This window comes from Apium graveolens, chromosome 10, assembly GCF_009905375.1.
Source record: "Apium graveolens cultivar Ventura chromosome 10, ASM990537v1, whole genome shotgun sequence".
Classification (NCBI taxonomy): domain Eukaryota; kingdom Viridiplantae; phylum Streptophyta; class Magnoliopsida; order Apiales; family Apiaceae; genus Apium; species Apium graveolens.
In genome coordinates, this window is record NC_133656.1 from 105018783 (window position 1) to 105043422 (window position 24640).

Genomic DNA, 24640 nt, shown 5'->3' on the forward strand with positions numbered 1-24640 from the left:
TAATGGTAAATACTATTCCATCAGGGAGGTCAACAAAAAGTTCCTTTTAACACTGCCAACTCATCTCGAACATAGAATCACTGCCATAAGAGAAGCAAGAGATCTGAGTGAGATTTCTTTGGAAAGGCTCTATGGTGTGTTAAAGACTTATGAGTTGGAGCAGATTCAGCAGAAGGAAGTTTACGGGAAAGGAAGAGTGGTCAGCACGTCTACTGCTCTAGTAGCTGATGAACAACAACAACAACCACAATATCAACAACAATCTCAACAGTCAGAAAGAATGGTATAGTCTTCCAAGGTTAAAGATAATGTGATAGTAGCAGAATTTGATCCTCCTACTACAAATCAATCAGGAGATGATTATTATTCCTTGGAAGAACTGGAGCAATTGGAGGATGAGTCAATGGCCCTGATTGTCAAGAGATTCTCAAATGTCAGATTCAAAAGGAATCCCAAGTTCAAGTACAAGTCCAACTTCAACAGATTCCATAAAGGTGGATCTTCATCCTCTAACACCAGCAGTGGTGGGTATAAAACAGGGATGGTTGATCGAAGCACCATTCGATGCTTCAACTGCAATGAGTTGGGACACTTTGCCACAGATTCCATAAAGGTGGATCTTCATCCTCTAACACCAGCAGTGGTGAGTATAAAACAGGGATGGTTGATCGAAGCACCATTCGATGCTTCAACTGCAATGAGTTGGGACACTTTGCCACAGAATGCAGGAAGCCAAAACAAGTTAGGAAGAACTCTTACGATTCTAATCAGAAGAGTAAATCTGAAAGGGCTTACCTAGCAAAGGGAAGAAGCTGGGATGATACTGACAGTGAAGATGAAGAAGTTGGGAATCTTGCTCTCATGGCTAGTGATGCAAAAACCTCATCGTCAAGAAAAGAGGTAAAATTTACTGATGCTGAATTAGTTTATCATCTAGGAGGTTCCTTAGATTGTGCTCGTCGTGATAATGAATTGTTAAATCAACAAATCAAAGACCTTGAGAAAGAGGTCAATGAATTAAGACTTGTGCACATTAATCAAGATAAATTAAAAGAACAAGTATCTTTGCTAGAGAATAGAGTTGACTGTTATAGACAACTTGAAACTATTCTCAAAGACAAGATCACCGGTCTTGAGGCTAAGGTTAAAGCTTACTTTAATTCTTGTTCGAAGTCCAAAGAGTTTTACAATAAGCAAGCTGTTAATCAAACATCTGGAATAGGTTATGATTACAATGCTGCTATTGGAAAATTAGGCATTATTAGTTTTAAGGACCCAGACTTGCTTGGATCCTTTGGCCTTTTTAAGTTTGTTAACATTTGCAGCGGATTTAGCATCGGAGTTTATGTTAACATTTTTCTTATCAGAACTTACACTATCAGACTTTGAATCAGAATTTACACTAGAAGGAACAATGGAAACTTTCTTCAAAGAAGGTTTTATTTGATAATAATCATAGTACAAGCTATGATATTCCTTACAAGTATAAATGGAATGCCATAAACTACCACAATGAAAATAAGGATTTTGTGGTTTGTATCTAACAGACTGACTCTTAACTCCTGATTTTGAAGGTAAGGAGTTAATATTCTTATTCTTCCTGCAAAAAGAAGCCAGATGGTTAGAACTTCCACAGTTATGACATGTTTTCCTAGAAGCATCAAGAACAGGTTTATAATTATTGCTTTTATTCACACCTTCCTTTCCATTCCTATTTTTCCTAGGTGATTTTACCTTGTTTTCATTCTTAACATCTTTCAGCTTATGCTTAAGCTGCTTCTTTGTCATTAAGCCTATGTTCACTTCAGCTGTCTTTTCCTGTTTTAGTTTGTCAGAAGTTAATTCCTTTGTAACTTCTGATTTCTCATTTTCAGACTTTACAGTTACAAACTTAACAGGTTTTAACTTTGGCTTTTGCTTATCAACAGGCTTAATTTCTTCAGTTCCTTTATCATTCTTATCTTCTCCATAACCTAAGCCCTCTTTCCAGTTTCCACTACTTAGCAAATTTTGAGTTGTTTTTCCAGAGTTAGTCCAAGTCCTGATAATCTCTCTTTCCTTTTCTAACTCAGTTTTTAGAGATTCATTCATTTTTAGCACTTCATCCCTAACATAAAAGGCATCATCTCTATCCTTCTGAGTTTGATGGAACATGACTAACTCTTTTTCTAAGAAATCATTTCTTTACTTAAATGCAAGATTTTCAGAAGTTAATCTTTCACATGTTAAAGTTTGATCTCTATAACTAACAAACATGGTTTTAAGATATCTTCTCAACTCATTAATATCATCAGTATGAAAAGCATAAGTACTCTGAGGTACCTTTGTTTCAGCAGCTTCAGAACTGGTCTCAGCACTTTCTATATCAGCATTTGCCATCAATGCATAGTTTTCCTCACTTTCAGAGTCTGAGGTGTCTGTCCAGCTTTTCTGCTTTGTGACAAGAGCCTTGCCTTTGTCACCCTTTACCTTCTTGCAATCAGGAGATATGTGGCCTTTCTCACCACAGTTATAGCATTTAACATTGGTGTAATCTCCTCTGTCAGACTTTCCTCCTCTGCCTTCAGATCTTCTGAAATTCTTCTTATCAGAACTTATGCCTTTCCTAGAAAACTTCTTTCCCTTCCTGAACAACTGTATGCAATCTTTGTGATTCCTTTCACCATAAGAGCACACAGTTTCATCATCTCCTCATCAGCATCAGTCTCAGGCAAGCTTTCAGAATCTGAGTCATCATCACTCTCAGAACTTGATGACTCAGTATCAGACTTTATGAAAAGAGCTTTACCCTTGTCTTTCTTTGAGGAAGCTGCTTTGGGGGATTCTTCTTCAGCCTTAAGAGCAACTGTCCTTGACTTTCCTCCTTTCCTCTTGCTTCTTTGTTCCATCTCAAGCTCATGAGACTTGAGCATTCCATAGATTTCGTCAAGAGTTGTTTCATCAAGATTGTAGTTGTCTCTTATTGTCGTTGCCTTCAAATCCCAAAATTCAGGAAAAGCTAACAGGAACTTAAGGTTTGAATCTTCAAGATCATACTCTTTATCAACCAATGACAAATCATTCAAAAGTTTGACAAATCTATCATATAAATCATTCAATGACTCATTAATCTTTGAGTCAAAGTGTTCATACTCTTGAGTGAGTATTGTCTTCCTGTTCTTCTTAATTGTCTCCGTTCCCTGACACCTTGTTTCCAGAGCAACCCATATCTCCTTAGCAGTCTTGCAGTTGATTACCCTGTTTGACATTACATTATCAATGGCACTATGCAGTAAGTGTCGTACCTTGGCATCCTTAGCAATTGATGCTATATCTTCAGCAGTATAATCACTCTTCTCCTTTGGTACGGTCTTTGCTGCTTCACCTGCAACTGTAACAGCGAGCTTGGTTGGTTTGTGAGGGCCTTCCTTGATTCTATCAAGGTATTCTGGATCTGTTGCTTCCAGGAACATGGTCATCCTTACCTTCTATATGGGATATTCAGATGGTCTCAGTATGGGAACTCTGATGGTCTCATACCGACTCTGAATTTGTGTCTTTGGTGGTTCCTCAGTTTTGGTAGGCTTAGTTGGAGTTTCTGTGTCCGACATGATTGTGTTTGGATCTTTAACTGTATGTGTGTTAACAGATAGGCTCTGATAACACTTGTTAGGTCACACACACACTGTAGAGGGGGTGAATACAGTGTATAGTACACTCAAATCGAACTTTAAGAACTTAAGTAACAGAAAACAAACTTTATTGAAATAATAAACTCTGTTACAGTATGGAACTGTTACCTCTCAGTGATGAACAATATCACGAGAGCTGCTAGGGTTACAATAAATAATCTTCTCGAATAATGATAACACTTATAGTGTACACCCTATGTCTGTGTTTATATACTACACAGTTACAAGATAATCGCTAATTGATATGGAATATAATTCTGCTTCCTAAAATATATCAATCAGATATCTTTTCTTCCAAATATTCCAGTCTTTACAGAATTCCTTCTTCATGCATATCTCTTCTTATGTTTATCTTGATCTTCTTTCCTTTAATCAGCTACTGTCCTTATCTGATCGTCCTTCAGCACTTAAGTTCTGATATCTATCTTCTGATGATTATCTCCTGATAACATAAGTACTGATATCCTTAAGTCCTGACTTCCAGTATAAGTACTGATCAACAGTTAAGTACTAATTTATCCTGTTCAAGTAAGATCTGAAAGCTAAACATAAAACATATTAGCCATGACATTATCAAATATATCTAACAATCTCCCCCAACTTGTAAATTAGCATAATATACAAGTTTAACAGATATTTGATGATGTCAAAAATATTAAGTACAAATGCATGAGAATTAGACTAGATAACTACAACTTACAGTCCTTAAAGCTTTACCAATATTCAACTTCTGATAACAACTTCAGTCTGTATAAATATCAGAATTTAAGCAGTTGTAGATCTTCGACTTGGCTTCATTATTTTCTGATCTCTCTGATGTCAGGAGTTGTTCTGAGATAGTTCTTCAACAAACATTTCTCAGCATATCTGAGTTCATCAATCATTCTCCTTTTGACATCTTTAAGCTCTGCAGTATCTTCACCAGTTTGAAAGATTGCAGCTCTAAGATCATTGATCTTTGCTTTTCTCAACTCCTGATCTAGTCTTATGACATAAGCTTTGTCAGACTCCAGATTGAATTCAAGTCCCTTAATACCAAGATATGTTCTGATCTGTGCAGTATTAGGCTTCATATCAACAATATCACCATTGTGATCTCTGTACTTTGGAACATATGTGATGTCAGACTTAACAGAATAAAGCCTTTTCTATCTCTGAATCTATTCTTTTAAGTAGTTTGCAGCAGTCCCTGTTATTCTGTCATCCACTTGAAGTAAGAAAAGTACATGCTCCAATTCTTCAAAATACTTCAATGGAATGACATTTTGTCTTATATGATAAACCCTACCATCTGTCATGAAATACAACATGATGTATTCTTTCAAGTAGGTATGGTAAACCATCTGTACAAATTCCAGTTGATTCAATCTCTCAGGAGTTGCTCCAATACCCGGTTCACTCAAGGAAGTTGGATCATTGGTAGTGTTGTGTAATCTTCTTTCATCAGCACTTCCCAATCCAGTTTTATCTCTTGCTTCCTTTCCAGTGACTACTCTAGCTTCAAAACCACTTGCAGTAGTCTTCAAAGATTGAGTCTGTTTTGCTTTAGTGAATCCTGGTAGGAGTGTCTTTGATCTATCTTCTGATATCAAGTTAACTTGAGCTATGTCAGAGGTTACTTGCTTCTTCTGAATATCAGAACTTAAAATTTCTTGACTCTGAACAACTTGAGCCATGTCAGAGGTTGTTTTAATAACTTTTCTTGAAGTCAGAGCAAGATCATCCTTTTCATCAGTAATTTCTTCATCCTCAGGAGGTACATAAACCTTGATAGGTTCACCAACCTTTTCTTTACCCTTGGATCTTGGATCTATCTGTGGTTGTGATCTAGCCAATATTGCTTCAGTATGTGTCCTTTCTTTGATCACAATGCCTTTGAGTTTTGGAAGTGTCTTTTTACCAGAAGCTTCAGATTTGGATGTGACTTTCTCTGATTTAAGTCTGGCTTCTTCTTCCTTTAAACTTTCCAAGTCCATTCCTGGATTTTCCTGAAGAAATAACTGTCTTGACATTTCCTCATCAAGATATAAAAGTTCATCAGAACTTATCCTTTTACCAGCAGCAGAACTTATTCTTTTCCCAGTATCAGAACTTGTCCTGTGACTAGCTTGTCTTGATGTGAATCCTCTACCTTGACTATGACCTCTACCCATTCCAGAGCTTCCTTGATCATCTTTTTCATTATCCTTTCCTGTCAGTGTCTTGTCAGTCTTGCATTTGGACTTAATCACTTTCTCCCCCTTTTTGGCATCAGCAGGTAGTAGAAGAGAGATAAGCAATTCCACTGAGGATTGGATTTCAGTGAGTTGTGATTGCTGAGAAGCTTGATTTTTCAGAATTTCATCAATCTGTGCTTGTTGATGATCTTGAGTCTTCTCAATATAAGCAATCCTTTCAATGGTAGGTTGGAAGAACTTTTTCATATCAATTTTCCAAACTTGTTCCTGTTTGATAAAGTTCTCTTGAATCTTGTGTAGCTCTGCATGAGTAGTTGAATGAAGACCTTGTAAATGTTTAGTACTCAATGCAGTGACTCTAAGCTGGGTTTTAAAATCATCAGAATTTAACATTTCATCAGCTTTAGTCAAGTGCTCAGCAAGATGTTTTTCAGTTGGAACACATGAAACTGAGTTCCATTCCTTAGTCCACTCCTGACCTGCAGGAGTTTCACTCCAAGGTACTGGTACTTCCCCGGTAATAAACTGCTTAACCAATTCAGACTTAGGAAGAGTCTGTTAAGGAGTATGTCCGGAAGGACCTGCTGCATCAGTATCTACAACATGAGTAGTTGGAGCAGCATCACCAGTATCTCCATCATGTGCAGCATCAGAACTTACAGAATCAGTATCCTCTAATAAAACAACAGTGTGAGTAGCAATGGAGGCTTCAGCATCCTCTAATTGCTGATCGGATACTAAGTTCTGATCAACAGCCATATCCTGATGCTCACCTAAAGTCTGATCATCAGTATTCAGATGCAGAGAAGGTGTCTTAGATAATTCTGGAGTTTGAACAGCATCAGTAACAGGTGCTGGTGAAGGATTTGGTGCTGTTGGAGCTTCTAAGAGAAATACTTCAGACACAACCAAGTGTTGAACATCAATATCAGCACTTGTGCTGGATCAACAAGAGACACAGATGGTGAGTTAGCCTTGTCAGATACAGCTTCCTGAGATGAAGTTGATGGAGAAGAAGTGACTGGAGCAAATTCCTTGTATTGTGAGATCAGAGATTCCTGATCCCCTTCCTTAGCTGCTTCCTCTTCATCATCTAAAACTGGCCTTTTTGCCCTCTGTTTCTTGTATCTCGTTGTTGATTTAGATTCCTTGGGAGTTTCAGGAACTATCATTCTTCTAAGCCGTTTGAGAAGCCTAGATCCCCCAATTCCAGAATCCTTCTGAGAAGTCACTTTCTCAGCTTCACCTACAACAGGTTCTGAAGAAGGAACCTGTTCCTCAGTATCAGATTCATCTCTCAGTACAGTCCTCCTCCTCTTTTGAGGTGTTTGAGGAATAGTTTTTGTCCTCTTTGGCTTGGAGGATGAGGGTTGAACAGTCTGTGAAGTAGAGAGATAGGATTTGAGATAAGTCCTGAGGGTAGGTTGAGTAGTATGAGTGGTAGGTGCTGAGGATGATGGTTTTTGGGTTTTTGTAGTTGGTTGGACATCAGAGTAAACAGATCTATAAGTATCAGGATCAGCATTTACTAGGATCTGTTTTACAGACTGAGGAATCTATAATGGTCTAACCACTGTTTTCTTAGTATCAGCATTTACCAGATCATTAAAGTATCGTTTTGCAACTCTAAAAGGTGGGGTTGAGGAACTGACTAATTGAGGTTCATCAGTACAAAAAGTATATAGAAGTTGACAGAATCTAGCAAAATAGACAATATTTCTATCCTCTGTCATCCTATCCCCAATAAAACCAATTATTCCGGTTGCAAAATCAAAATGAGTTTGATGAATAATAGCATACCCTATGTGCTGACTCAGAATTGGGATAACATCAAAATTCGAACATTTGTTCCCAAAAGCTTTGGTGATGCAGTCAAAGAAGAAACTCCATTCTCTTCTGATATTAGCCCTTTTTAACTGCCCAAGCTTTGCCAAACTCTTTTCATATCCCAAATCAGCCATTAACTCCTGAAGTGCTGATTCCTCTGGAGTTGAAAAAGTACAATTTTCTGGGAGATGTAGAGCTTTGCGTATTGTACCAGGAGTGACTACATAAGATGAATCACCCACTTCAAAAACAATACTGGGAGTGCCATGTTTACCAGCATCATCAAAGTGCCCAGTCCGCCAAAACGTCAGAACTTGTTGACTCGAAAAGACTTCAGGCTGTGTTAATGCGTACCCAATCTCACTGTGTGCAAGAAGATCTTGCACAAAATGCAATTCAGATGGAGCTTCAGCATGATCAAGAATTGCAGTATAGTTGTTTGGAACAAACTTAGCTCCATCAATGATTAAATCCTTAGGTGTCATGTGAAAAATTGAGATTCAAAAGTGCCTGTTAGGTGTTTGATAAGATGGCTGTATGAAAAACCAACGTGAGAAGAAGGAGAGTAAAAGTAAGTAAAGAGAAAAAAAAATACGAAGGAAATAAAAGATTAAAGAAATCCTCTCTCTGTTGTACTTATACTCTGAACAAAAAAGTTACCGTTGGACACCTGTCAGACATGCAGTAATAACGGATAGTTACTGGGCTCGAGAAAACAGGAATCATTACTTACCCATTTGCCTAGTTTGAAGGAAAAACCGTTCCATTTATCAAGAGAAATAGTTTTAATTCAAAATTTAAACCGTTATCACTGATTTAATTATTTTTCACTGCATCATTAATATTCTGAAAGTAAATCACGTAAAAATGACCAAGATAAATGAGATGAGTAAGTGCTGATAAAAAAATCAGAACTTAAATTAAAACAGAATTTATATGGTCATCAGAATATCAATCAGGATTTAGCAATGCATTACCAAATATCTTAGAGACAAAATCTTGAAGCAAACACAAATTTCATTAATATATCAAGAGAATACATTTATGAAATTGAAATTACATTAGTACTTATACAAGATTTCCCTAAGCTACGAAACCTAACATCAATAGCCTTAGTCCTAGCTAAGAAGCCTGACAAGGCTGATGATGAAGAAAAACAGAAAGAAGACAAGATTAAATCATTTCTTCTTCTTCCTACTCTCGACAAACAGAATGGCGAGTCTGATGATTCGCTCTTGCTGGCGGAGAGCTGCCAGTCTTTCCTCCTCCATTCGCTCCAGGTGGCGATGGTAATCCATATAGAAGAACAAGAGGTGGGTCAGTACCTCTTGTGGGACAGAGTCCCATATCTCCTCAGGAATGGCTGTGACATGCCATTCCTGCTGCCAGTCGGCACAGCTTAGCTCCATATTGAAGTTTTGGTAGTTCAAAAACATGTTGTATCTGACCATTATGTTTTTGAAAGAAAAAGTATGAAGGTAAGTGTGTGAGAAAGAATTTGATGGGAAGGCTGATGTGAAGTGGCTGCTTATATAGGCAAGAGAATGCCAGGAGACGTAAAAGTTTTTAATGCTGACAGGTAGAATTAATTCTACCTCGTCTCCCTAGACTTTGAAAAAGAATAACATTCATTGGAAAGAGGAAACATGGTTTAAAGCGCATAAGAAACAAGTAACAGTGGACTGTTCAAGTACAAATACCATTAACCCTAACCATAGTGACTATTAATCTTCCATTTCAACATATTCAAATATTAACTGAGACTGTTATCAAATTTCATTCACAGATAAGTCAAGTAAAACATTAGATTGTAATATCAGAACTTAGACTTATATCAGAACTTAACAGTCATCAGAACATAATTTATTAACTTGAAAAAGGAATGCCTATCTTAGTAAGTCCTCATACAAGTTCTGAGTTATACTCTTCAGAACTTAATCATCAGAATATGCAACCAGATCTTGTCCTCAGAATTTGTGCAATAATGACAAAATGACTGTTTATCTAAAATATCATAGACCTCCACAGAAATTTTCATCATTCAGATGGAGTGATTAGTGTGTGCATTTAGCTAAATAACAGACAAAGAGTAAAGTCTGATTCACTTCAGTACATCTTAGAAATAAGGCATAACTAAAATTTTGCTAAAGAGCTGTCATTGTCCTGAAACCTACTGATGAATGAGTTCATGCTTGAGTCCACCTCAACTGTTTTGTGCTAATTTTATGCATCTTTTGAAATTCTATTTTACAGTGGCTTCTCAGTGTAAGTGAGTCACGACTGCTTATCAGAATTTATGCTATTATCAGAGTATTTCTCCAGTAATCATAGAGTGTGAAAAGTCACCAAGAAAATATTTTGCTTTTCTAATACATATTTACTTAATACCAGCAATGCACTTGGGTCGTCCCTTCCACATTTTTACTCTAGATCTCAAAGGAGTACCTGATTTTATTCTTTGATCTTTTTGCTTTTTCTTTTGATAAGTGAGGTTTATTAGCACTTAGTACATTCAGCAGTTTTACTAGTATCAGAACTTAACAGATGAGTAGCATTATTCTAATTTGTGACTCAGTAATAAGATATACAAAGTAAACTCAACTAAGCTCAATTATCAGAATTTGCTAGTGTCATAAGATTTCCACTGAAATAATTACTTCTTACATGGAATCATTTTTTTATTGAAGACTACTAGGTCAGTATCTAGCACAGTTATCCTCATAGGATTGAATACTTACTTGAACAGACATATCACTTATCAGAGTTTAGAAACATATATCAGACAACAATCAGTATTTAAACGTGTAAATTGACTTTTGTTTCTTGCTGCAGCAATATTGTAATAACCCCAATTTTTGGGAAATTTTTGAAACCCTTATGAATAGTGTTTTTGCTAAATGAGAAAACTTTTCATGCCACACTATGTAGGGGTTCTGATATGGATATTCTGAGATTTTATTAGTACTTTATATGGGATATAAGTGTATGTAAAGATCGTCAGAATCCAATTCCGAACACTTTGGTTTTTCCCGGAAATCCACAAGATACGGAGAGAATTGAGTATAAGGTGACAGGATAAAAAGGATTTAAATTAAAGGATTATAAGAGAGGATCATAGAAGGAATATAATATATTGAGAAAGGTTAAGGGAACCTAAGTAATAAGATCCCGGGTATGATCCCTCAAACGATAAACGAGAACGAAAGATAAGCGAACCGTAAAACAAATAAGTGACCAAGAGACAAGCTTGTACAAGAAGCCAGGGACTGTGACATCATCAAACCACAAGGTGTGGACAAGTGGGAGCATTATGACATGTGCAAGGTGACATAGGCATGACAAGAAAGGAAGGAGATGTGGTGACTTTTTAACCACACAAAACCAAGGGCAACTAGGTAATTCACTAAAGCAAACAACAAAAATCAACCAACCAAGCAAATCATTTCATTTTCATCAAACAAAACACAAAATTCTCTCTTCTTCTTCTTCATGCTCTCGGGTGGTTTCTTAAGAAATGGGAAGTCCAAGCTCCTCCACTTGTTATTTTCCAAGGTAATTATCCTAGCTTCTCCTAGTTAAGTTACATACTTCCTATAAGTTTAAGCTTCTAAATCCAAGCCAATCTTTTTCTATAAATCATCAAAGAAGATGGTGAATAGTGTTTTCAAGAACTAAAATTTGTGTTCTTGAAGTTTTGTTTAGATTAAGCTTGGATAAGGACTTTAAGGGTGATTCCAAGCCATCCTCTTGATTCTCCACTCTCCAAGGAAGGTATAAACTACAAACCCTAGCTTTAGTTTTGAGTATTTAGGAATGGTTATGAGTAGTATAGTATATTTGAAGCATGAAACTTGTTTGTTTAAGAGTTTGGGTTGGAATGGTGGTGATTGATTTGTTGAGATCTTAAGATTTGGTTAAAGAATGTAGTATAGTTTAAATTCAAGTTTTAGGAGTAAGTAAATGGATTATAATGAGTTGGTTTGGGGCTGTTGTAATGTATTTTGGATGGAGTTTGGATTGGGTTGTGAATTGGGGTTGGATTGTGGTTGTTTTGAGTTGGTTTAAATTTGGGAAATCGCGTAAACATAGCCGTCGTAATGTCCGATTTACCGTAGACTGTTTTTGTTCTTAACATCAGAACCCGAGAACCCCCTGCTAGATTATGACCACTGCCATGTTTAGATATCTCATGTTACGAGCTTCGTTTTGATATGTAGTTCGTTCGATTCCGATGCACGGTTTAGGAGAAACGACCGTTTCAGGTAACGGCGTTTCGCGAACGAAACTTTTCCCCTCGCCTTACTTTGAAATGTAGGTTAAAGACCAAAAAGGGTTAATTAATGCATGAAACATTTATGGTAAGTGTTTTAGGCAGTTGGTAAGTCACTCGAGAAGGAATCGCTTTAAAACTCGTAAAGGTTAAATTATTAAAAATGGTGGAGCCGAGGGTACCCGAGTGACTTAAGCGAATCAGTGAGCGCAAAACAAGCGTTAGAGTCTAAGTTAGTTAAAGTATAGATTTACAAGTGACTTTGGTTTAATTCCAACTTACTTGTTGTTTATAGGTTACCAGACTCGTCCCGAGCCATTCGTAACCCCCAGTCGCTCAGGTAAGTTTTCTACCAGTTATAATTGTTGTTGTGATGTAAATATATGTATATGCATTATCTTGTGATAGTGCATGATTGTTATTAGCAAATTTTGCGATATATTGTAGCATGTGATATGGTATATATGCATGCCTATTTCATATTCTTGAAATATATATCTGTTGGTTCAGTTGATAATACCTATGCTAGAGGATAGCGGTAACTTGCGTATACCCTTAGTATAGGGACCCAAAGGTGAAAATATTTTCTAAAACCGGGAGTCGAGGATCCCGAGTAGATTTTGTATATATGGATATGGATATATATATATATATTTATATATATATATGGTTATAGTTTTCCAAACTATTAATCGAATAAGGTTTATTCGATAACTTTAACTTTATTTATTTATTTGAATATTATTTGAATATTCATTCGAGGGCTTATGACTCTTTTATATTATTTATTGAATATTATTTGAATATTCATTCGAGGGCTTATGACTCTTTTATATTATTTATTGAATATTATTTCGAATATTATTCGAGGACTTATGACTCCTTTTACATTATTTATTGAATATTATTTCGATTATTATTCGAGGACTTATGACTCCTTTTATATTATTTATTGAATATTATTTGAATATTCATTCGAGGACTTATGACTCAGTTTATATTATTTAATGAATATTATTTGAATATTCATTTGAGGATCTATGACTCCGATTATTTGCTGAAATATATTCTTTATTTTATTAAAGAATAAGATGTCAATAATCAAACTTATTTTCGATTATTCAAATAAAGATAATACTTTCATATAAGTATAGCTTTGGTTATTTAATACTCGTTTCAAGTATAAGTTTTAATACTTCTACTTCAATTATTTTTATAAAGACTATTCTTTATGGGAATATTATTTAAATAATAATATTCAGTCATTTTCTAAATATTCTGGGGACTGATTTACTTCACTAAATCAGCCTTACTCCAAACACTCTTTAAAGTGTTTTCGAGTCTTCAAAATGATTTTTAAAAGTCAGAGCGGATCCCAAAACTCCTTTTTTTATATTTAAGATCTTCCTTTTAAGGGGATTTAAATACTCGCTCAAAACCTGGGGAATCCGGCTCTGTGGTGTGTTTTATATTCGCAACGAGGTTGCTGTTTTGAGAAAACAATTTGATTACTTGCCCAATGTTCGGGAAGTAAGTCCATTTGATTGAGTCGGCATAAGCGACAGGCCGGGGTACGGTCTATTATTGTGTAAGTGGCTGGGTGGCAGTCCATCAACGCGTGAGGGGCCGGGGTACGGTCTAGCGCGAGGTCCTAATGCGGCCAGGGTGATGACCGGTGAGGAATTCATCCATCTACAGTAGAAAATGTTACTTATTGGTATCTTTGCCTGATCAGCGAGATATCGGGTTTATGCCAAAATTCTTTTCCTTTCCAAAATTCATTGGATGTTTCAAACTCTGTTCATACTTTGCATAACAGAGATTCCAGGAAATGTTTAAAGGGATATATATATGTGGATATATATATATCGGGACTAAATAAAGTATCTCATAACTTTTTCATTCAATAATATTTCAAAGATTGAATCTATTCAAGTCTTATCTTGTGGTCTCATCAGTGGGATGAACTTTTGAAATTGATTATAACTTGAACGGTGGTAGTTCAAGTAGTATTTGGGAATGATATAAGTGTAGTGAAGTATTTGGTAACTTCATCTTTTAAACTTATATCTAATTAATAATTGTCTTATGAATGACAAAGATTTTCAGAAAAACGTTGAGACAAGGTTAGATATATGAGATCACCTTGCAACGATATTTTTTATACAGTTATACAATGGGACTTTGTGTATATTATGCATGGAAGAGGACTTCCATTATTTTGAAAAGTATATATGTATATATACTGAATATTTTGCGACTTCATCGCATTAAGATATCAAACTTGGTTCATTTCTTTTGACCAAGATTTTCATGAGTATTATGAGTAGACTCATATACTATTAATCATTATACATATTATTTTGGTGGGCTTGCTGCTCACCCTTGCTTTCTTCCTTCATCACACAACAACAGTTAGGAAAGATGGCCAGACTCCAGCAGACCCAGCGCAAGCGCGTGGGAAGCGTCCCGCGTCTTCCCGATGATGTTGTAGCTGCTATAGCTGCAGAGGTAGATCCATTGTAGTGTAGACCATCTACTTTTGAGAATCAAATTATGTATAATTATAACTTGTGGCAGATAATGGCAATTAACTGTAAATTATCAAGTAATCGTTTTAGGTTGTAATAATTTTAAAATTGTGGATTCAAAGACTTGTACTTATTTCAATTTCATCTCTGAGACTATAACGGGTTGTGGTGTGTGTTAGTGTGGGGTCACAGTATGAGGTTATTTATTATTAATTAAGTGAAGTGATATTGTGGAAAGAAAGACCGTGACAACCCGGATCCCCGACCCCGGATCTGGGGGTGTTACAGAAATGGTATCAGAGCTAAGTGTTATAAACCTCAGAGATGATGGGACGTTAAGATAATAAGTTCACTAAGATAATAAGAACTCTTGCCAAGTTCATAGTCGGACTACCTAACGTAGTACTGACAGTTAAAACCCTTATGGGAACCCTTATAAATGTAGCGATAGAAGCGTAGTTCGTTATCGTATATGGTAGCGGGACTCCGAACCCTGAAGTTGAGGAACATCAACGCGATGATGTTTTATTACTAATTGGAGATCAGATTGTGGATCCAATAGAGCGTCCTAACGCAGGACCGGATGATGTTGATATTGAGGATGTAGCGGTTGAGGATGTTGTCCTAGAAGGGATAGTTGTTGAGGAGGATCCCATGGAGGATCCTGACAAGATTGGATAAAGGACCACTGATGAATTGATGACCATGGTTAGGTCGACTACCAGAGGTAGGATTGGCCGGTCACTACCGGAGGTTCGTTCAAGTTTGTAAAGATAGTAGCCCCTTTAACGCGGCTTACTCATAAGACTGAGAAGATCGAATAGACAGAGAAATGCGAGAACAGCTTTTAAAAACCGAAGCAAAGGTTGGTGACGTTCCCTATGTTGGCGTTGCCCGATGGAAAATAAGATTTTGTGATTTATAAGTGATGCTTCGCATAAGGAATTAGGGTGCTTCTTATATAGCACAGCAAGATAATCGCGTCTGCGTCAAGACAATTAAGGGAATTTAAAATTCGATATCCCCACCCATGAGCTTGGGCTCGCGGCAATAGTTTTGCCCTAAAGATTTGAGGCACTACTAGTATGGAGAGAAGTGTGAGATTCACAAACCATAGGAGCTCTAGTACATCCTTACGTAGAAAGAGCTCAACATACGCTAGAGGAGGCGGTTAGAGCTAATCAAGAATTATGATTGGGAGATTCTTTATCATTCGGGGAAAGCCAATATGGTGGCTGATGCCCTTAGTAAAAAGGAGAGACTCAAGATGATAATGTCTTTTGGAGAGTTTATAAGAGATTTTGAGAAAATGGAAATAGTAGTGAAGGTAATCGGAGCCGGTACCGAAAAGCTGTTTGAGATAGCAATACAGCCCGAAGTATTGGAAAAGAACATATTGTGCCAGTAAAAGTGATGAATGAAGGCAGAGAGCCAACAAATAGGTATGAGATTAATACCGAGAGAGATGATAAGGGAATAATGAGGTATTTCTATAGAATTTGGGTTCCAAAGGTTTAAGAGCTTAAAGATGAAATCTTAGATGGAAGCTAGTTTGAGGAATAAGAGTTAGAGCAAACCCTGAACGTGATAGTCAGGGAGGTTGCCACCAAGACAAAAGGAACCCATAACATGATGAAGTGGAAAATGAGGATTTAAATTATGTAAGATGACCCCAATTATGGGGAGTAGGAAGAAATATTTAGACTGAGGAAACAAAAGTCGAGTAAGGACAGGAGACCCGAGATGGTACCCCTATACGGCAATTCATGGACCTGTCTAAAGAGAACTTAGACTATTATCCCCAACCACCACCCTGAGGAGTCAGTGCGGTGGGAAATTCTTTCATGACCTTTAAGTCCCTAAGCTCTCAGAGTTCCAAGGAACAAGCTGACCCAGTCGAGGCAAGAGCCTGGCTAAAGGAAATAGATGAATCATTTGAGATTCTAAATGATTGACGAACCACAAAAGACTGTTTTGTCACTTACCCTCCTAAGAGAGAGACCACCCGCTGGTGAAAGACCAAGGAAGGCACGGAGCAAGAGATTATAATAAACTGATTTAAGTTCAGTCAATTGTTTTCAGGAAAGTACTTCCCAAGGTTATGGAGATAGTGTAAAAGCTTAAGAACCAGAACAAAGGCAGACGAGTATGATGAATTATGAATCTAAGTTATAAAAGTTATCAAGATTCATTCTGAAGACACGAATCCAGAATGACGGGATGTTTGAAATCAATGCTTATGTTATGTTGGTTCATGAAATAACGATAAGAGAAAGGAATATAAAGGCAAGAGAGTTTGAGGAATGATAAGGGAGTTGGGTATGAGGAAACCCTAAAGACTTGTAGAAATAGAAATAGAAAAGTAGGTAATCCTCCGGATGAGAGTGATTCACCATGAGTTAAATTGATGGTTGAAGGTATAAGAGATACATATATTTTATCCCCTGTAAGTTGGGAAGATTCGAGGAAACCTTGAGATAATTCGAAGGATAAATAATGAGACGCGGATAGACTGAGGAGACAAGAAAGTAAGAAATTAAGAAAATTGGGTGAAGGAAGTGACCTTCAAGAAGGTAAAGTGTAAGACCGGTGGCATGATACCCAGAAAGGGAGACGCCAGATATGAAAGATATCCCAACATTGAGATGACTGTTGAGATAAACAACAAAAGTAAATAAGGAATTATTAAGAAGAAGTTCACGTTGAACATGACCAATATCTTTCAGAACATCCATGTTATCATTACCAAATCAAGAAAGAAAAGTGGATAACCATTGTTATCTTTTGGAGGCCATATGGATTGACCTCAATTTGAATAAGGATGCTATTATGAAGTTAGGTATAGACTATCGAGGTGGGAATGATTGAATAAGACACCCTTATCAGGGATATATGACTTGATTTATCCATGGAAGGATGCAGGTACCTTTTAAAGGTGGAATTAAGGATAGAACATCGGTAACTTAAAATGAATCCTAGGGGAATGCATAAAGGTTGGAATTTCACCCTTAATAGGGACAGTATGAGTTTTGACAGTATGATTTGGAAAGGGTTAATGTAGCAACAACCTTTAAGAATCAGTGGAGAAATTTTTCAGAAGTATATAGACAATGGTTCTAGTAATAGTAAATGGTATTTTAATATGCCCTGTATCTAGGGAATACAGGAGGAACGATTGAAGGATAACCTTAGAGGTTTTATAAGGAGAAAGGTAATATTCAAAATTTTCAAGAATAGAAATGTTGATAAAGGAAATATGACGTAGTTATAATGTTGCCAAGTGGGGCACGTGTTAAACCACGAGAAAGTATGGATCGAACCAGTAATGGTCGAAATTATTCAGGGCAATTAGGACTTAAGATAAAAGATGTTCTAATTATGATTGAGAGTCAGTCATGACAGTGATTAACCTCTAAAGACTGAGGCAATAACTTATGGAAAAATGGTGATTTTTTTTTACTCATCAGATTTTAAGGAAAGCATTTTCACATAAGCTGTGATTGAAATAAGGTAGAAAATTTATTTGGAGATGGTTAAAGTGACATTGACTGTAAGGAAATTTTACTATCAGGAAAGGCCAAAGAGGTGGCCGACACTTTAAAGGTAAGAGGATAATTATAGGCGCTTGTGCCAAAAGAATACAGTGATGATGGTTAAAACTGTGAATGTTGTATTATGGTTTGGAAGATTTACATTCCTTCTGATGACTGTGTAATACCCAGCCGTAATAGTAGTTGGTAAAGGTTTAATTCGTGTAATCGCCATGAGCGGGCTATCTATCTTAGAAGGTACTATCTTGAGAATGAGCCTGGACCATGTTTCAAAAGGACTAAACGAACCTTTGAGATCAGGAGTGTTCTTCATGAATCAGAAATGGTGATTATGTTACCTCCTTAGAAGGATTTGATACGACATGTATGGACTCCGTATGGTTAGCTATTAAGATTTTATGGAAAGTGAATGATGACAGTGGGTCAGTGGTGGACCATAGTAAGGCAGCAATGATTCTGCGAGTAACGAGCTGATTACAACCGTGAGAGTTGTATTGGAATGGATGTTGAGATTGAGTACCACTAAACGGGTCGTGGTAGTGTATAAGTTATCATTGATAGACTAATTAAGTAGAGTATCTACCTATTAAATATTTATTCCCTCTTATGAAAAGAGAGTCGTATTACTATATGAGGAAGGTTGCGGTGCAAGCATAGAACTCTAGTAACGGTGATGTCTAAAATGAGATCCCAGGTTCGATTTTCGAAATCGAGGGAGTTTCAAAGGTGATTGTGTATAAGCTCGAGGAAGAGCATGGGTCCGTAGAATGATGGACGGAATAGAAATATTTAGGCATGGGAAATACGATGCTATAATACTTGATACTGATATAAATACGTATATGTTTTGTTCTCCTATGACAAACCTCTATAGTTCAGAGGTAGATTCCAAGCCAGATATTTTGTGGCAGTATATTTTTTTTTATATATACAATTCTCTTCAGTTCGTTCTTTTCTCTTCTTTTCATTTCATGTAATCTGAGAAGAACAACCCTTCCAGAAGGGGAGGTATTGCCGAATGACTATCTATCTGTGTGATAGAAGCCGAGTAGGATACCAACTATTGTTTAATTGCTTGTCAAGTACTAAAGGCTGGCCACCTTCTGTACTAACTATGCAATAGGACAAGTGTTCATGATCATAGTGATCTCTCAACAAATTCCTTTACTTCTATTTGATTGATCAAATTTTGGAAAATAGAAACAACTGAAAAAGGAGTAATAAAGTGGTGGTAGTATGCGGAATGGGAACACATTCGTGATACTAAGGTTGACGTGGTTATTAAAAGGTTATAGAACGCTAACGAGCAAAAGTATAACCGGTATAATATTAGGAACGGAAGGTAGTAGCGATTACGAACTGGAAAAGAAAGGGTATTAAGAAGCAAAAGCTATAATGTTAGAAGCTATAATGAGAGTCTGTGCAATAGACTTGAAAAAAATTTGGAATGATCACTTAACACGGATTTAGTTATATCACGACAATAGATCATATGTCATTATCGAGGTGTCACCTTATGAGATCCTTGAGGGAAGATAATGTCGATCTCCCTTATGTTAGGATGAAGTTGTAGAGCGCAAGATGCTCGGACCCGCAGTAGTCCAAAGGACCAGGAATATAATAGATCTAATCAGAGGACGGCTGGTAGTAACCCAAGATGGACATAAGAGGTATGCTGATTTGACTCAAAAAGGACAAAGAGTATGAAATAGGGGGCCTAGTAATGTTATAGGTATCCCCTTGGAAACCCTTGAAAAAGGATTGATGAGGTTCGGAAAGAAAGGAAAGCTAAGTCTACAATTTGTTGGACCCTTGGATATATTAAGACGTTTGGGAAGCTAGCATATGAGCTAGCCCTACCCCCGAACCTGTAGCAAGTTCATAACGTGTTTCACGTATCAATGTTAAGGAAGTGTAATTCGGATGCCAGACAAATAGGGGCATATGAGCGCATAGACATGCAACCAGACGTAACCTATATGGAGCAACCAGGAAGGGTATAGAGTAAAAAGGAACGAGTGCTTAGGAGAACGATTATCAAACTAGTAAGAGTTTGATGGTAGAACCACAATGTGGGAAAATTTACTCGAGAGTTAGAAAGTGCAATGCTAAGAGAGTATCCCTATTCATTTTCTATCTGATTCCGGGACGGAATCCTTTTAAGGAGGGGAGACTGTAATAACCCCAATTTTTGGGAAATTTTTGAAACCCTTATGAATAGTGTTTTTGCTGAATGAGAAAACTTTTCATGCCACACTATGTAGGGGTTCTGATATGGATATTCTGAGATTTTATTAGTACTTTATATGGGATATAAGTGTATGTAAAGATCGTCAGAATCCAATTCCGAACACTTTGGTTTTTCCCGGAAATCCACAAGATACGGAGAGAATTGAGTATAAGGTGACAGGATAAAAAGGATTTAAATTAAAGGATTATAAGAGAGGATCATAGAAGGAATATAATATATTGAGAAAGGTTAAGGGAACCTAAGTAATAAGATCCCGGGTATGATCCCTCAAACGATAAACGAGAACGAAAGATAAGCGAACCGTAAAACAAATAAGTGACCAAGAGACAAGCTTGTACAAGAAGCCAGGGACTGTGACATCATCAAACCACAAGGTGTGGACAAGTGGGAGCATTATGACATGTACAAGGTGACATAGGCATGACAAGAAAGGAAGGAGATGTGGTGACTTTTTAACCACACAAAACCAAGGGCAACTAGGTAATTCACTAAAGCAAACAACAAAAATCAACCAACCAAGCAAATCATTTCATTTTCATCAAACAAAACACAAAATTCTCTCTTCTTCTTCTTCATGCTCTCGGGTGGTTTCTTAAGAAATGGGAAGTCCAAGCTCCTCCACTTGTTATTTTCCAAGGTAATTATCCTAGCTTCTCCTAGTTAAGTTACATACTTCCTATAAGTTTAAGCTTCTAAATCCAAGCCAATCTTTTTCTATAAATCATCAAAGAAGATGGTGAATAGTGTTTTCAAGAACTAAAATTTGTGTTCTTGAAGTTTTGTTTAGATTAAGCTTGGATAAGGACTTTAAGGGTGATTCCAAGCCATCCTCTTGATTCTCCACTCTCCAAGGAAGGTATAAACTACAAACCCTAGCTTTAGTTTTGAGTATTTAGGAATGGTTATGAGTAGTATAGTATATGTGAAGCATGAAACTTGTTTGTTTAAGAGTTTGGGTTGGAATGGTGGTGATTGATTTGTTGAGATCTTAAGATTTGGTTAAAGAATGTAGTATAGTTTAAATTCAAGTTTTAGGAGTAAGTAAATGGATTATAATGAGTTGGTTTGGGGCTGTTGTAATGTATTTTGGATGGAGTTTGGATTGGGTTGTGAATTGGGGTTGGATTGTGGTTGTTTTGAGTTGGTTTAAATTTGGGAAATCGCGTAAACATAGCCGTCGTAATGTCCGATTTACCGTAGACTGTTTTTGTTCTTAACATCAGAACCCGAGAACCCCCTGCTAGATTATGACCACTGCCATGTTTAGATAGCTCATGTTACGAGCTTCGTTTTGATATGTAGTTCGTTCGATTCTGATGCACGGTTTAGGAGAAACGACCGTTTCAGGTAACGGCGTTTCGCGAACGAAACTTTTCCCCTCGCCTTACTTTGAAATGTAGGTTAAAGACCAAAAAGGGTTAATTAATGCATGAAACATTTATGGTAAGTGTTTTAGGCAGTTGGTAAGTCACTCGAGAAGGAATCGCTTTAAAACTCGTAAAGGTTAAATTATTAAAAATGGTGGAGCCGAGGGTACCCGAGTGACTTAAGCGAATCAGTGAGCGCAAAACAAGCGTTAGAGTCTAAGTTAGTTAAAGTATAGATTTACAAGTGACTTTGGTTTAATTCCAACTTACTTGTTGTTTATAGGTTACCAGACTCGTCCCGAGCCATTCGTAACCCCCAGTCGCTCAGGCAAGTTTTCTACCAGTTATAACTGTTGTTGTGATGTAAATATATGTATATGCATTATCTTGTGATAGTGCATGATTGTTATTAGCAAATTTTGCGATATATTGTAGCATGTGATATGGTATATATGCATGCCTATTTCATATTCTTGAAATATATATCTGTTGGTTCAGTTGATAATACCTATGCTAGAGGATAGCGGTAACTTGCGTATACCCTTAGTATAGGGACCCAAAGGTGAAAATATTTTCTAAAACCGGGAGTCGAGGATCCCGAGTAGATTTTGTATATATGGATATGGATATATATATATATATTTATATATATATATATGGTTATAGTTTTCCAAACTATTAATCGAATAAGGTTTATTCGATAACTTTAACTTTATTTATTTATTTGAATATTATTTGAATATTCATTCGAGGGCTTATGACTCTTTTATATTATTTATTGAATATTATTTGAATATTCATTCGAGGGCTTATGACTCTTTTATATTATTTATTGAATATTATTTCGAATATTATTCGAGGACTTATGACTCCTTTTACATTATTTATTGAATATTATTTCGATTATTATTCGAGGACTTATGACTCCTTTTATATTATTTATTGAATATTATTTGAATATTCATTCGAGGACTTATGACTCAGTTTATATTATTTAATGAATATTATTTGAATATTCATTTGAGGATCTATGACTCCGATTATTTGCTGAAATATATTCTTTATTTTATTAAAGAATAAGATGTCAATAATCAAACTTATTTTCGATTATTCAAATAAAGATAATACTTTCATATAAGTATAGCTTTGGTTATTTAATACTCGTTTCAAATATAAGTTTTAATACTTCTACTTCAATTATTTTTATAAAGACTATTCTTTATGGGAATATTATTTAAATAATAATATTCAGTCATTTTCTAAATATTCTGGGGACTGATTTACTTCATTAAATCAGCCTTACTCCAAACACTCTTTAAAGTGTTTTCGAGTCTTCAAAATGATTTTTAAAAGTCAGAGCGGATCCCAAAACTCTTTTTTTTATATTTAAGATCTTCCTTTTAAGGGGATTTAAATACTCGCTCAAAACCTGGGGAATCCGGCTCTGTGGTGTGTTTTATATTCGCAACGAGGTTGCTGTTTTGAGAAAACAATTTGATTACTTGCCCAATGTTCGGGAAGTAAGTCCATTTGATTGAGTCGGCATAAGCGACAGGCCGGGGTACGGTCTATTATTGTGTAAGTGGCTGGGTGGCAGTCCATCAACGCGTGAGGGGCCGGGGTACGGTCTAGCGCAAGGTCCTAATGCGGCCAGGGTGATGACCGGTGAGGAATTCATCCATCTACAGTAGAAAATGTTACTTATTGGTATCTTTGCCTGATCAGCGAGATATCGGGTTTATGCCAAAATTCTTTTCCTTTCCAAAATTCATTGGATGTTTCAAACTCTGTTCATACTTTGCATAACAGAGATTCCAGGAAATGTTTAAAGGGATATATATATGTGGATATATATATATCGGGACTAAATAAAGTATCTCATAACTTTTTCATTCAATAATATTTCAAAGATTGAATCTATTCAAGTCTTATCTTGTGGTCTCATCAGTGGGATGAACTTTTGAAATTGATTATAACTTGAACGGTGGTAGTTCAAGTAGTATTTGGGAATGATATAAGTGTAGTGAAGTATTTGGTAACTTCATCTTTTAAACTTATATCTAATTAATAATTGTCTTATGAATGACAAAGATTTTCAGAAAAACGTTGAGACAAGGTTAGATATATGAGATCACCTTGCAACGATATTTTTTATACAGTTATACAATGGGACTTTGTGTATATTATGCATGGAAGAGGACTTCCATTATTTTGAAAAGTATATATGTATATATACTGAATATTTTGCGACTTCATCGCATTAAGATATCAAACTTGGTTCATTTCTTTTGACCAAGATTTTCATGAGTATTATGAGTAGACTCATATACTATTAATCATTATACATATTATTTTGGTGGGCTTGTTGCTCACCCTTGCTTTCTTCCTTCATCACACAACAACAGTTAGGAAAGATGGCCAGACTCCAGCAGACCCAGCGCAAGCGCGTGGGAAGCGTCCCGCGTCTTCCCGATGATGTTGTAGCTGCTATAGCTGCAGAGGTAGATCCATTGTAGTGTAGACCATCTACTTTTGAGAATCAAATTATGTATAATTATAACTTGTGGCAGATAATGGCAATTAACTGTAAATTATCAAGTAATCGTTTTGGGTTGTAATAATTTTAAAATTGTGGATTCAAAGACTTGTACTTATTTCAATTTCATCTCTGAGACTATAACGGGTTGTGGTGTGTGTTAGTGTGGGGTCACAGTATGAGGTTATTTATTATTAATTAAGTGAAGTGATATTGTGGAAAGAAAGACCGTGACAACCCGGATCCCCGACCCCGGATCTGGGGGTGTTACAAATATACTCTGCTTCTGCAGTTGATGTGGAAATTGACTTTTGTTTCTTGCTGTACCAAGAAACCAATCTGCCTCCAAGAAATTGGCAGCTTCCACTTGTGCTTTTCCTGTCAATTTTGCAACCTGCAAAATCTGCATCTGAGTAACCTATTAGTTTAAAATCTGATTCTCTAGGATACCATAATCCC